Below are 14,768 nucleotides of genomic sequence, written 5' to 3'. Positions count from 1 at the left end.
TCCAATTCCTTCACTGAGGCCTCAAAGTTGCTCCAAAGAAGACTAAATTACATTTTCATTGCCATCTAGCAGCTTTACAGTGTTGTGCAGATGTCAGACAACATTGACGTTAGTGCTATAGATGTTGTTAAATCTGCTTTATGTGTCCTTCACCTTACCTTTTCCTATCTAACTCACTTTCATTCCTCAACTTTCATATATCAATTGCAGAGGAACTTATTTTAATTCCTTCAATCAAATCTTGCTTACCTTTTTTCTCACAGGAAAAAAAATCTTTATCATGATTTTTCTGCAAATTCATGTCAGGAAAACACAAGACAGACCTAAGATAGGGGAGGGGGTGATCACTGGTATTCTTTACAGTGTATCTTTCTAGGTTATCTGGGCTTTTCACTGTCTGAACTATTTAAGACTAATCATAATGTGGGGCACCTGGATGACCTAGATTAAACGTCTGACTCTTGGTTTAAGCTCAGGTCATGATCTCAGGTCATGACTTCAGGGTAATGAGATGGATCCCCATGCTGAGATCCGTGCTCAGTGTGAAGTCTGCTGGAGATTCTTTTTTCCTCTCCCTCTGCCCCTCCTACTGTGTGCACATGCTTGCTCTCTCTCTCTCTCTCATAAATAATTTTTTTTTAATAAAAGGGCTAATCATATTGTAAATTATTCTTTTTGGGAAATGCAAATAAATTGGGTCCTAGTGGAATGTAAGCAACTATTGCCCTATGGATAAACCACTTTGCATTGATTTATAGACCTGTTTTACCATTCTTTCTGCCTATATTTGTGAAGTTTTTTGAAAAATCTGCTCTGGAGGCTCCTGGGTGGCTCAGTTGGTTAAGCATCTACCTTCAGCTCGGGTCTTGATCCCAGGATCCTGGGATAAGAGCCCCATGTAGCATCAGGCTCCCTGCTTTTCTCTCTTCCTCTGCTGCTCTCCCTGCTTGTGCTCTCTCACTCTGTCAAATAAATAAACAAATCTTGAAAAAAGAAAGAGAAGAAAGAAAGAAAGAAAGAAAGAAAGAAAGAAAGAAAGAAAGAAAGAAGAAAGAAAGAAAGAAAGAAAGAAAGAAAGAAAGAAAGAAAGAAAGGGAAAGAAGAAAGAAAATTCTGCTCTAAACTGGTTGTAAGATCTTACCAACTCCCTCATTAATTAAATTAATAAAATCTTTTACGTGTTTATTTTACATTGTTTGAGAGGCATGTTTTTTTATCTTTTAAAAAACATTGTCCTTTGGCTTGTGTATAACCTTAGTATTATAATTACCATCTGTTCCACTAAATTGCAGTTTCCTGGGGGGTGGGGTGACATGATAAGTACTCAATAAATGTTAAAAAAAAATACAAAGAATAAATTCACTGTTTTTGTACTTTTAGATGTGACCTGAAGTAAGAAAAGTCAGTAACTCAGCTGTTTGTCACATTTTTAAAAGTACGAATTTCTCTTGAGAATCTGTTCAAAGTGTGGAACTCCTTCTGAGAAAAGTACACGTATTACGTATAGACAAACATAATACAATGCATGTAATTTTAGTGGTTTTAGGGTATTTCCACACCCATTCTTCTTCCCAAAACTGCTTTAAATGCTGTGTTTTGCCAGCTTTGCAAAATGAGCCATATTTTGAACCTCTCATCCTCAGTTTTACCTCTTCATCTAAGAAAAATAGTTCAACAAAAACAGAACAGCAGCTCCTGTCTCATTTTAATCACTGTGCTACAATAGTCATGACAACAAACACGATGCGTGAGTTTATAGCAGAGAAGTTTTTAAACATTCCTGTCCTTACCCGGTTCCTCCACAATTGCTTAAGACCAAACGACTAAATAGGGTTCAAGTACATGGATAAACATGATATGTGCAGAATATGGAATCATAAAAAATATACAAATAGCTTTTGGAAAGGAATCAAATGACCCAGTGAGAAGGGACATTTCCTTCTAAAGATGCCTCATTTTTGTAAGAAACATGCACACTGTTGTGGGAAATTATACTATCTGTTAAAGAAGAAAACAAGATCCTAATCTCCCAGCTAACTTAGAATACAAGCTCAATTCACTGTTACTGCTTCAACGTGATATGCCTGTTTATAAAGATGAACCTGTGACATTCTAGGGATGGCCTCAACTGATACAAGGGGATAGTAACCATAGCTTTAGTTCCTCATTCTTCTGATTTTCAAAGAGATGCTAAGTCTTTTGGTCTAGTGGAATAGACAAGATTCATGGATTTTGTTACAAAAGACTTCTATACTGTTGGCTCTGATATAGTGTTCCCTTTTATTTCCTTTGATTAAAATAAAATGAACAAATACATATTGAACTTTATCCTGAGCGTGGCAGTGTGGTATCATTTTCTGTTCCTGAATTAACCTCAACTGTATCTGTGGAGCTGACTAGAAGCAGTTCAAGGGTAGGTGAATGCAGTAGTTTTGCTTGGGGAAAACACCCAGGAAGCAAACACCATTTAAAACATTGTAGAAGGATATGATCACTAAAAGTGGTTTAATGTTCTCGCTGCTATGACCCAACTATAGTCCTCATTAAAAAACTCTATAGCTTTAGAGCTTATTAAATCATGTATATTTCTTAACTGAGTTTGAGTCTGTCAAATCACTCCTTGAGTTTTTATTTAAATTGTTATGCTCATGCCAATGACTATAATCAACGACAGAATACAGAATTAGAGGCAATTCACTTCTGCTTTTTAATACCTAGAGAGCTCAAAAGGATCTTTCCTTTCTAGATTATTTGCTAAATCTTTATAACTGAAATAGAAAAGTGAGTAGTACTTCTATTTGTACACATAAATGATCAGCCTACTAGAAATTTAATTTCTATTTCCCTCTTTGATCCCCAAATGATGTTCAAGCAAATGAGTGACAGATATTTATTTATTTATTTATTTATTTATTTATTTATTTATTTATTTATTTATTTATTTTATTCATGAAGGCACAGAGACACAGATAGAGGGAGAAACAGACTCCCTGCAAGGAGCCTGATGCAGGACTCAATCCCAGATCCCAGGATCATGTCCCAAGCCAAAGGCAGACCATCAACTGCTGAGCCACCCAGGCATCCCAGATTTTTTTTTTTTTAACTTTTGGAAGAAGGTGAGAAGGGGTTTATATATATATATATATACACACACACACACACACACACACACACATATATACATATATGTACCTAGGACACCAGAGATAATCAGTTAGGCAGTTAGCTAACTCTCCAAGTTTGGATCAGAGGCCAATTTTTAATAAAAGGCTTCATGAAAATGTATTCTTATGGTCATTCATTCTTCATTCTTCTGTATCCATTTTTTCTTGTATACATCTTTATACAGTTTTGGAAGGGTTGCCTCCAAATTAGCCTTTTTTTCTCAACACTTAAGTAATTGTTGCAGTGGCCACAGTAATATGCTCTTCCTACTTGAGTAACCAACCAAGCAATTGCATTGACGACTTGTGGTATTTTAATAGTTGCGCATGTTATTGTCATTATTGACCCTTTGATCTTCAAGTATTCTTAGATTTCTAATTCCTGGCTTCATGTAATTTGTTACATGGGATTCCCAAGTATTTTATTAACCTTTACCTATGTTCCCTTTTATGTTTATTCTCTTAGCAACTTCTTCCAATCTGTTTTCAACTGATACTTTATGTTTAGGCGATTCTCAAAACTACAGTGTTATATACTGAATTGTGTTTCACACCCCCAATCACATCTTGAAGTACCAACTCCCAGACCCTGAGAATATAATCATATTTAGAGATAAGGTATTTATAGAGGTGATTAAAATGACCCTGTTAGAGTGGGTCTCTAATCCAATAAGATTCATTCTTATAAAAAGAAACACCAAGACACATGGGACCGAAAAAAAAAAAAAATAGAAGCCTTGTGAAAGAAAACACAACAAGAAGGTAGTCAACTGCAAGCCAAGGAAAAAGGCCTTTCAGAAGAACCCAATGCTATGCAGTGGTCCAAAAGTGTCCCCCAACCCAAATGCATATGTTGAGATCCTAACCCTGAAGGTGATGATATTAGGAGGTGGGGGATCAAGGAGGAAATATGGTCATGAAAGCCCTCATGAATTTGATTAGGGCCCTTAAAAAAGAAACTCCAGAAAACTTGCTTGTTCCTTCCACCATGTGAGGACAGAGCAAGAAGTCAATAGTCTGCAGCCCAGAAGAGAGTGTGTATCAGCTCCCAAGTATGCTGACACCCTGATCTTGGACTTCTAGCCTCTAGAGCTGTGAGAAACAAATTTTTATTGTTTATAAGTCACTTAGGCTGTGGCATTCAGTTATGGCAGCCTAAACAGACTAAGACACCACTGACAGCTGACTTTAACATTTCTCATCTCCAGGACTGTGAGAAAATAAATTCCTGTTGTTTAAGCCACCCAGTCTGTGGTATTTTGTTGAAGCAACTCCTAGAAAACCAATATTAATAAGCTGTAGTTTTTCATTTCTAGAAATCTTCTAATTATCTTCAATACCTTGGAGTGCAATTCCAGATGATCTCTCTATTTTTGTGATTATCATTGTCCTCTTCTCAATTGTGTTTTAGATTTCTGAGCAACCACTATGTCACCAACGGATACACTGCAGTACAATTCTGATACTAACCACCTGGTTTAACCTGTGTCAGACTTCACAGGTTGAACCACATGGTCTCCAACTAGAGTACCCTCACGTCAAACACCGGATACTTTTTAGGGGTCCCCCAGTTTCATACACTTCTTTCCAACTACATACAAATTCAGGGGTTCTTAGGACCCCCCTCAGTTCTGTAATTTACTAGAAAGAGAACTCAGGAAAGTGCTGTACTTATGATTACACTTTTATTATAAATTATATAAATCTGGACCAGCCAAATAAAGGGACTCAAAGGGCAAGGTCCAGGAGGGTTTTGAAGGCAGGGCCTCTGTGCTGTCTCATGGAAACAGTTCATGTAATTTCCTGCAATGTGTTCACCACCCAAGAAGCTCCACTGAGCTTCAGCATGCACAGTTTTTATTGGAATTTCATTATGTAGGCATGATTGATTGAATCATTGGCTGTGACTGAACTCCATCTCCAGTCCCAACTCTCTGTTTACCTGGTTGATCTTTCTGGTGAGTAGTCTAATTGCTGAATCATCTCATCTCTTATAAATTCAAGTGTGATCCCAGAGATACTATTACTTGGGAAATTCCAAGAATTTAGAGTTTCCCTTCCAGGAAATAGGGATAAATGTCAATCAAATTCTTTATTATACAACAGCAACCTTTAACTTTATCCTTCTTTTGTGAAACAATACTCAATTAGTTTCCATATCCAATAGTTTTTTTAGATAACCCAGTAATTCTTAGATACTATTTCTTATTTCCAAGCTAGTTCCTTTATTATCCTTTGCTTAGACTACTGCAATAGTTTACAAAAGAATTAATTATTTTTCTCTAATTTTATCACTGTCCCGATTCTAAACACCACAGTCACATTAGCATTCAATGCAAAATTCAATTGTTTCACTATACTTCCAAGAGTTCTCTTCATTTAAAAAAAAAATCCAATTTTTTCCAATTTTTTCTTCTATCTGACCCTACCACTCAGTTTCAGTCTTCACCTGAAAACAAACTACCGCCTAATTTCTACACACTTACCTATAGGCAACCTAGTACGGTGTTACTAGAGTGACTTTAGAATCAGACAGATCGTAATTCAACAAGAAAGGTTAAATTTATTTAGTAGTTGTTTCACCGTAAGTAACTTGCTCCCTCTATGCATTAGTTCTCTATTTTATTAAATGGATATAATGCTTACTTCACAGGAATACTTTAGGGATTAAGTGTTTAAAAATATTTATTAGAATGTCTGGCACATAGTAAAACGTCAGCAGCTGGCAGCTACATTTATTTTTATATTTTATTTTCTCAGAATACTTTTTCTTTATCCTCACATGGAGGTTTCCTACCCATCTTGCTAGATGCAATTCAAAGATCTCCTTTCCAAAGTTCTTCCTAATTTTTCCCCCAACCAGATGTAGATCCTTTGTTAAAATTGCAAAATGGCTTCAATTTCTCTCTGGTAGTTTTCATGATGTTGTGTTTATAATGCCTTCAATTACTTATGTTGTCCACTCACAACATTGGAACCTACGGCCATTGAGGGCAAGGCCTTTCCAATGCATCTTGAATTTGTCATGGCGCTCAGCACAATCCTCACACTTGAAGGTGATTGCTGCAGTGAGTCATCTATCATTGAAAGACTTTTCCTATGAAATATATTAACTTAAATCTTAGAACAAAAAACTACAAGAATATCTTATTCTCTTATAGTAATAACTATATTTCCTTTCCTTTCCCCCCCTTAATATAGACAAGTCACAATTTTTTTTGTGAGAGCCTTTTGCTTTAAATGCATATGTACTCATAAACAAAAGAGCTAGTTATTTTTAAACTCTACTAGGTAGATGGATTTCTTTTTAATTTTCGAAATAGTTATTTAATTTGGAGTATGGTATGTACACTTACAGATGCAAAAATACTATTTTGAAAAGTTAAGTAAACTTTCCTAGGTTACTCAATAAGTGAGTGGTAGAGCCAGATCTCAAATGCAGCAGGTCCATCTGACTCTAAAACCCGTCCCATTTTCAACATTCATTATGTTGCCTCTTGGTGAAATTCCTACATGCTTTTGTATAACATGTGTAAAGGAAACAGCCTTTAGGCTAAAGGCTCAGTTAAACCTCTAAAAACAAACCAGTCAAGGGAGTGAGTGACAAAATAAAAACAGAAATGCAGTAATGCTTCCCAGGGCTCATAGTGGTATTGTGTGGACATGAGTGATTAAATACCTGCATCCTATAAGAAAGGCTGAATTCACTGAGGGAACACAGGACTAATGTCTTGGGCATAGCCTTGGCTGAGGGCCAAGTTGCAGGAACTCTTAACACAATGGATATATTGATTGAAAACCATCTCTGCATTGGAAGCACTGAGTTCAGTGAGAGCATGTAGGAAGGAGACTGGCTTTAAGATGGTGATTTGGTAAATATTACTAGTATTGATAACATTTCAAACAAGGTAGTTGAAACTTGTGACTTGCTGGGTAGGTTATCACAACTATGTCTCTCTCTCTGGTTATAAGCATGTTGGGTCTATGTAATGAAACATCTAGGGCAGCCCTGGTGGCCCAGCGGTTTAGTGCCACCTTCAGCCCAGGGTGTGATCCTGGAGACCCAGGATCAAGTCCCATGTCGGGCTCCCTGCATGGAGCCTGCTTCTCCCTCTGCCTGGGTCTCTGCCTCTCTCTCTTTTTCTCTGTGTGTCTGTCATGAATATATAAAATCTTTTTTAAAAAAAAGAAACATCTAGAATTCTTTTTGAGCAGTGTTGGAGAACCAGTGGATTGTGGCAGTCTACTTCATAATAATGTCAGTTGGAAATTTTATTTATGGTCATACATGCATGAATGAATAATAGTGAAGTAAAGATACCCTTGTGATGGGCATTCTCAGAGAGGTGGATGATGACTCTGCCTATGAACCTTAGGTACAGCTCCAGGGCACCAAGATGTAGGCTGAACTGATTAAGTACATATAAAATCCATCCTGGGACTGCCCATATGTGACTTCTTAAGCAACTGACTCTGAATTCCTTCTGTGATAGCCACAGCCACTCAATAGACATTGAGTTTTCCCTTATCCCTGACATAGCAAATAAAACTCACATCCAATTCTGGTGGTCTTAATTTCAATCCAAGTAACTCCAGTGGTATTTTCTCCTGGGGTTATACGAGACATAAAGAGGTTCTCATGCAAAAGACAAACCCATTAGAAACTGCCTTTTCTACTTAACTCAAGTTGAAGAGTTTGCATAGTTAGACAAGTAGTACAGACTGTACCTCTTGACTGTATGTCAAACTGTCCAGAGAATGTGTATTCAACTAATTCTTTCTAGTGAGCAAACAGAAATGTGTTTATATTAGGCATATGCAGGTGAAGCTAATACAAACCGTTCTTACTCCACAAATTTTTTTGCCTTGCAATATTTTCATGCAACATTATTATATACATAATACCTACTTTAATGACACAATTTAAATTTGTGTACTGAAAATATTCTGTAAGAATCGAGTTATACTACTCTTATACCATTCAACTTACTCTTTTCTGTGCTGTATAGGACTTATTCTCTCTAAATTCTTTCCTAAAATCCATGGTTAACTCTTTGGTGACTATAGGAAAATATCCTCACCTTTTAAAATGTATTTGCTTTTAGAGAGATATAAAATAATTTTTGGTTTTCCACTTTGGAGGATGTGATATATAGACAGTCTGTCATTTGAACTCTCTTGAAGAATACTGCTAAAACCAAGAGAATAGAAATACACACACGCACAAGGACAAAATTGAAGAAGTTTGTGGAGGACATGGGAAGAGTATAATTCACTTTGTAGCCAAGAGTCAATCTTTTAATTTAAAAGCTGACAAGGTAACTGAAATGTGTCTTTTTAATATCATAAAGCTAAATGCTATATGAAAACCAAGAAAATAATGTCAACTATTATATTGGTAGCAGTGAGATAAAAAGAAAAGAAGACCTGAAAGAAGTAGGTAGGATATATTAATTTCTTGTGGCCTCACAGTGGAGACTCAGTTGATACTATCCAAATTAGTAAAATATTAAATATATTGTTATACTTACAGAAGTAACTGCTAAATGTTCTAAAGACAGAAAGCAAACCTCCCAAATTTATAAGGCCATCATGAAGCTCACAAAGCATAAATCAAGAGTATACCTAGGACAAAGGAACTAAGAAGAGCAGACAGTAAAAAAAAAAAAAAAAATGAAAAAGGCATGTTAGGAAACAAAGAGAAAAAAAAACAACAGTGGCTACAATTTCTGTATCAGGCAAACAGAACTCAGAGTGAAAATATTGGACAAGACTAATAAAAACACTTCTTTTGATAGCAATGGGAACAATCTATAAAGATTATCTGACTTTCATCAATATCTAAGCACCAATCATTTAAATATCAATTCGTGAAGTAGACACACACATATACAGATATAGAGTTAACATGTTAAGATATTAAGACTTGGTTCTTGTTTTATAAGCCAAATGAAGATGATAGAGAAGACCTAAGTAACATAATAAAATTTATGTGTACACATGTAATTCTGTAACCTACAAACAGAGAATGTTCCTCCTTTGCACCTTTTTAAGGAACATTAATACACCTTAACCAAATATTATGTCATAGAGGAGATCTCAGTAAATTGGAACGACTTGGGATGTAGGCAACATTCTCTGCTTATACTGAAATTGACTGAAGGTCTCACATTAATTAAAATGTAGAAAAAAAACCCTTACTAATTAAGGAGCTCATGTCAAAGATATAAACAAAACTAAAATTGCAAATACGTAGAAAAAGACCATAATGAAAACAAATCAGAATTCTCTGTGCTCTATAAAGAAAAGCTTTAAATAATCACATTAATAAATAAGAAAGATGAAAAGTTAATAGACCAAGCATTTAATTAAAGTGGTATGAAACATGATGAAAATTATACTCCAGGGAGTATAAAGAAGACATTAAAAAAGTAAAGAACACATTAATGAATAAGAAAACAGAAAAATGGTGGGACTAATTCAACTAAGAGTCAATTCTTTGAAAAATAATTATCCATATAATGGGAACATTATTCACTCATCTGATCAAGGAAAAAGGAGACAAGTTTAAATATAAATGTAAGAATAGAAAATAACCACAGATGCAGAAGAATTAAGGGAATTATGAATGAAAACTTTGCTTAACTTGAAGAAAATAAATTTGAAAACCATGATAAAATAGATCATTTTCTACAAAAATGTAGCAGATTAAAGCTGACAAAATGACAAGTTTTCTACAAAGGAAGTTGATGTGGGAAACAAAGGCAAGAGAGAAAAATTAAATTTCTTACTGCTTACAGCCCATTGACAAGTTCTTGAAACAGGCAGAGTGACATTCCTCTAGGAACTCAGCAGCATGTTAATACTTTGCTAAGAGCAAAAGGCAATCAGCTCAGTATCCTGGACCGCCCCCCCCTCAACCCCAGGGTCATGTAAGTCTACTTTAACATATAAAAATTCCATTGGAAACTTCCTTTATCTTTACTCCCCAAGATATATGTTGGCAATCATCCTCCAAGCACATGGCCCACTGATAGACATCTGCAGAGGCGCATGACTAGGGTTTTACCAGACCATTATAAATGACTTTTCCTAACAATAGCTAGACCCCTTGAAGTCTGGAAACCTTGCTTCCAAAATTCCTTAGAGACTTATACTATCCTTAACCCTCCCAACTTGAAAGTATATAATCTGTCACCCGTCACAACCCCAGTGCAGCCTTTTCTGCCCACAGGTCCTGTGCTATAATAAAACCAGCTTTTGCACCAAAGACATCTCAAGAATTCTTCCTTGGCCATTGGCTCTGAATCCCAACATTTCTACATCAGAAATAATGTTTGCAAAAAAGTCTACTCATCTCCCCTAAAGTATCAGAATCATAGTTTGCTAAGAAGACTATATAAAACCTATAGAAGATAGGTAGATAGAAGAGAAACAGCTATTTAAACTGTAGCAGAAAATGGACAAGGACAGTTTTCAATCCTTTTTATGAAACCAGTATAATATTGACTGTAAAATTCAAAAGGGTGGCACATGGAAAAGATTTATGGATATTAACTGAATAATCTGAAATAGTAGCAAAGAGAATAATAGCATCCACCTGCCCAAGAGAGGTTCATATACACAGCTCAGTATTAGGAAACTTATTAAAATGATCATCTCCATAGATGCTGAAAAGACAATTTTTCACCATTTTTTTAATTTATACTTGACTTAAAAAAAACAAATCTCAAAGTAAAACAGGAATAGAGACAAATTAATATAATGGAATGTATAGTTTATCTCAACTCAAAGATGTCTTTCCATGATAGTCTAGAATAGGACAAGAATTTCACTATCACCACTATGATGTAACATTATTTTGGAAGTGATATCTGATATAACTCCCAAGAAAGAAAAAGAGAAGAAAAACTGGAAAGGAGATAGGAACTCTCATTGTATGCAAATAATTCAGCATGATACCTTCAAAGCCAAGTATCTAAAACATTATTCAAATTAAAGAATTCAATAAAGTTTCTGAGTACAAAATTAACATATAAATCAATAGTTTTCTTATGTATGAATAATGGACAGTAGAAAAGATATTGCAAGAAAAATCTTATTTTTTTTAAATCTTATTCTTAATAGCAACTCAATGTGTAAAATGCCCAGAAATAAGCTTACGAACAAATAAGGGATATCTGAATAAATTTAAACCTCCCCCAAAGCCTTTAAATGCATCCAATTTATACAAAGAAGATTATATAGAATAGATACACCATTTTCAAATAGGAAGAACCAAAATGACAAAGAAGCAAATGTTTTTTTCTAAATTGATCTATGGAAGTAATGCAGTATCAATGAAAATAAAAGGCACTGTGTGTATGTGTTTTAAATCCTACAAAGTGATGTTGCAGTTCTGTGTTTATGTTTATGGAGTTTGTATAAATATATATGTATATATGTATGTGTGTGTATACATTTTTTATACAGAGTGGGACGACCTCTTCACTTATGACTTAAAAAAACAGAAGACATAGAGGTGCCTGGGTAGCTCAGTTGATTAAGCGTCTGACTTTGGCTCAGGTCACAATCTCAGCGTCCTGGGATCAATCCATGCGTCGGGCTCCCCATTCATTGGCAAGTCTGCTTGTCCCTCTGCCCCTCCCCTGCTTGTTCTTTCTCTGTCTCAAATAAATAATTTTTTTAAAAAAAGAAAAACAACAGAAGGCATAAGATCAATAAATTTTGTCCTAAAATGAAAATTCAAAACACAAGTGACCAAGTCAGAAGAAATATCTGCTGCACATAAAGCAATAAAATGACCACTTTTCATTTATAAATATGCCCTACAAATCAGTGCTTTAAAAACTAACAGTTGGGGCAGCCCCTGTGGCGCGCAGTTTAGCACCGCCTACAGCCTGGGGTGTGATCCTGGAGACTAGGAATTGAGTCCCACGTCGGGCTTCCTGTATGGAGCCTGCTTCTCTCTCTGCCTGTGTCTCTGCCTCTCTCTCTCTCTCTCTCTCTCTGAATAAATAAAATCTTAAAAAAAAAAAAAAAAAAACTAAGTTGAACAGAAAAAAATGACAAAGAGCAAGAGAAGGTCATGGGGAGATGAGTGTGCAAACGTTCACTACATAGTAAATAGCAAATCATATAGCATATACTAAATGACAGGATATTGTGAATATTATATGATTTATAGAACAATGAATAAAAGGAAAAAAAGCCAGATGGCGGTGGGGTTTGCAAGGCATTAAGTGCCAGCAGGGAAAACTGCAGTGTTACAGGTGATTTAGGGTGACTTTCATTGAAGAGGTAAAATCTGCACAAAGATTTGCGGAGGGTGAGAATTAGCCAAGCAGATAGCTGGGAGAAGGAGAACATCCAGAACAAACTTTCTAGAGTATGAGCTCTCCTAGCAAGGATTGGAGCTGAGGAAAGTCCTATGTGGAGTCACCTTGGGGACGTGGCTTTTTGCCGAGTGAACCAGATACTCAATGGGAGGTTTGCTGAAGCAGAGTGACAGGTTTTCATTGGTTTGTTTTGCCAGTGAAGTTTCAAATTGATGCAGGGTGGGAAGTGTAGAAGCAGAAAACACAAATGACTCTAAAACTCAAGGTAAGAGAAATATAAATTAAATAATAGTCAAAAAACGTCATTCACTAGAATGGCAAATGTATGTATTTTTTTAAGTGGTAAATGGCTATGGCCAAGGTGTAGAGAAACATTCTTTTTTTCTGCTACAGGTTAGATTGGTTTGACAGCAACTGTCAAGAAAAGAAAAAGCACTACAATTCCACATCTATAGATTTATCCTATAGGTTTAGCAGAAAATGTCTGAAATTATATGTAATTACATATTTAGATATTATATATTTTTATATATTTACACACACACATACATATATTCACAAAGATATTACCTGCGTTTAAAAACATTGGAGTTATTCAAAAAGTCCATGAGTGTAAAGCTGTTTAAAGAAATTACAAAAATATGGGGCAGCCCGGGTGACTCAGTGGTTTAGCGCTGCCTTCAGCCCAGGGCCTGATCCCAGAGACCTGCGATCAAGTCTCACGTCTGGCTCCCTGCATGGAGCCTGCTTCTCCCTCTGCCTGTATCTCTGCCTCTCTCTCTCTCTCTGTCTGTCATAAAGAAATACAAAATCTTAAAAAAAAAAAATTACAAAAGTATATCAAATGGAATATTTTACAGTTTTACGAAATTATGATTACTGATATATTTGCACTTATTTCTACAAGTTTGTGTATGTGCACATCTCCTTTGCACACTTTTTCCTTTGCTTCTTTTTTTTTTTTTCTCTCTTTTCCTCTTCTCTGTTATGTTGATCTGGTTTTCTTTATTACTTCCCCCACCCCATGAGTTTGGAAGTTATCCATTCTACTTCTGTCCTTTTAGTGGTTTCCTTTAAAATCTCAGTCTAATGATCTGTACCCTGCCCCTACACATAAGTATTTGAGAACACACGAGAGCAATCATTATGGCTTCCCCTTCTTTTTACTCTTTAGAATTTCAAAGATATTTATGGAATAAATTAAATTGTTCTTATGGCCATTTACTAGAGTGCTGATTTTCCTTTGTTGCATATGTGGATTTGACCTCACGTTTTCTTGTGTGGTTGTGAATCCAGGTTGGGAGTTCATCTTCTGCTGGTGTTGCTTTGTAACCTGGGTTATGACTGTTCTCAAAGACAGTGTTTCTTTGGATTATACCAGTGCCTCTGTGTTTCACTTGTCTTAGATTTTATTTTCATGTTGGATCTTAAGGTTCTAGCAACACATAGGCAGAATGCATTTAAACCACTTTATTACATATGGAAGTGGCTCAGATTCAATTTCATGCTGGTGTCTTTTTCCTTCCCCACTCATGGTCCCAGGTGGATGGCAAGATTCCTTTGCTGCTGTCCTAAGCTGGTATATGATTTTTTTCTAGTTCTTCTTGAAATAAAACTAAGGAAATCTTTTGAGGCCCCACCTATGTAGAGAGTTCCTCTCATCAATTACTTTTCCAAGCCTGGTCCAACAGAGGAGACAAAACTCTGACCCCAGGCCATACAATATATCTCCTTCCAAAACAGCGCTAGACTATAGGAGAATCTCACAGGCACACATACACGTGTAATCTGGCTAGTAGTCCTTGCCTTTGATGTTTAAAAACCTCAATGTGCTGATACTTTGTCAAAAGTTCTTTTTTTTTAACAGCGATAATATGACCAATGACTCCATTATTTTTCCCAAATTTGGGGTTCGCATTTTCCTGTTTGTCACATACGTTATCTCTTCCTGATGATGGTACAATTCCTTTTATGGCTAATAAGGTTGTGTTGTGTTTTGTTTTGTTTTAAGCAGGCTCCACGCCGGACACAAGGCTCAAACTCATGACCCTGAGAATAAGACCTGAGATCAAGAGTCAGATGCTCCACCAACTGAGCCACCACATGCCCCATAAATTATTATACATATATAATATATATATTATATATATAATTTTTATTTATTTATATTTTTGCATGAACTCATCTTTAGTATAATTAAGTTATTGTGGGATGGCCATGTACTCTGAGTCGCTGAAGCATTTTACATACTGTGTACATTCTTCCT

This window comes from Canis lupus, chromosome 28, assembly GCF_048164855.1.
Source record: "Canis lupus baileyi chromosome 28, mCanLup2.hap1, whole genome shotgun sequence".
NCBI classification, from domain to species: domain Eukaryota; kingdom Metazoa; phylum Chordata; class Mammalia; order Carnivora; family Canidae; genus Canis; species Canis lupus.
Note: the sequence above shows the minus strand (reverse complement) of the source record.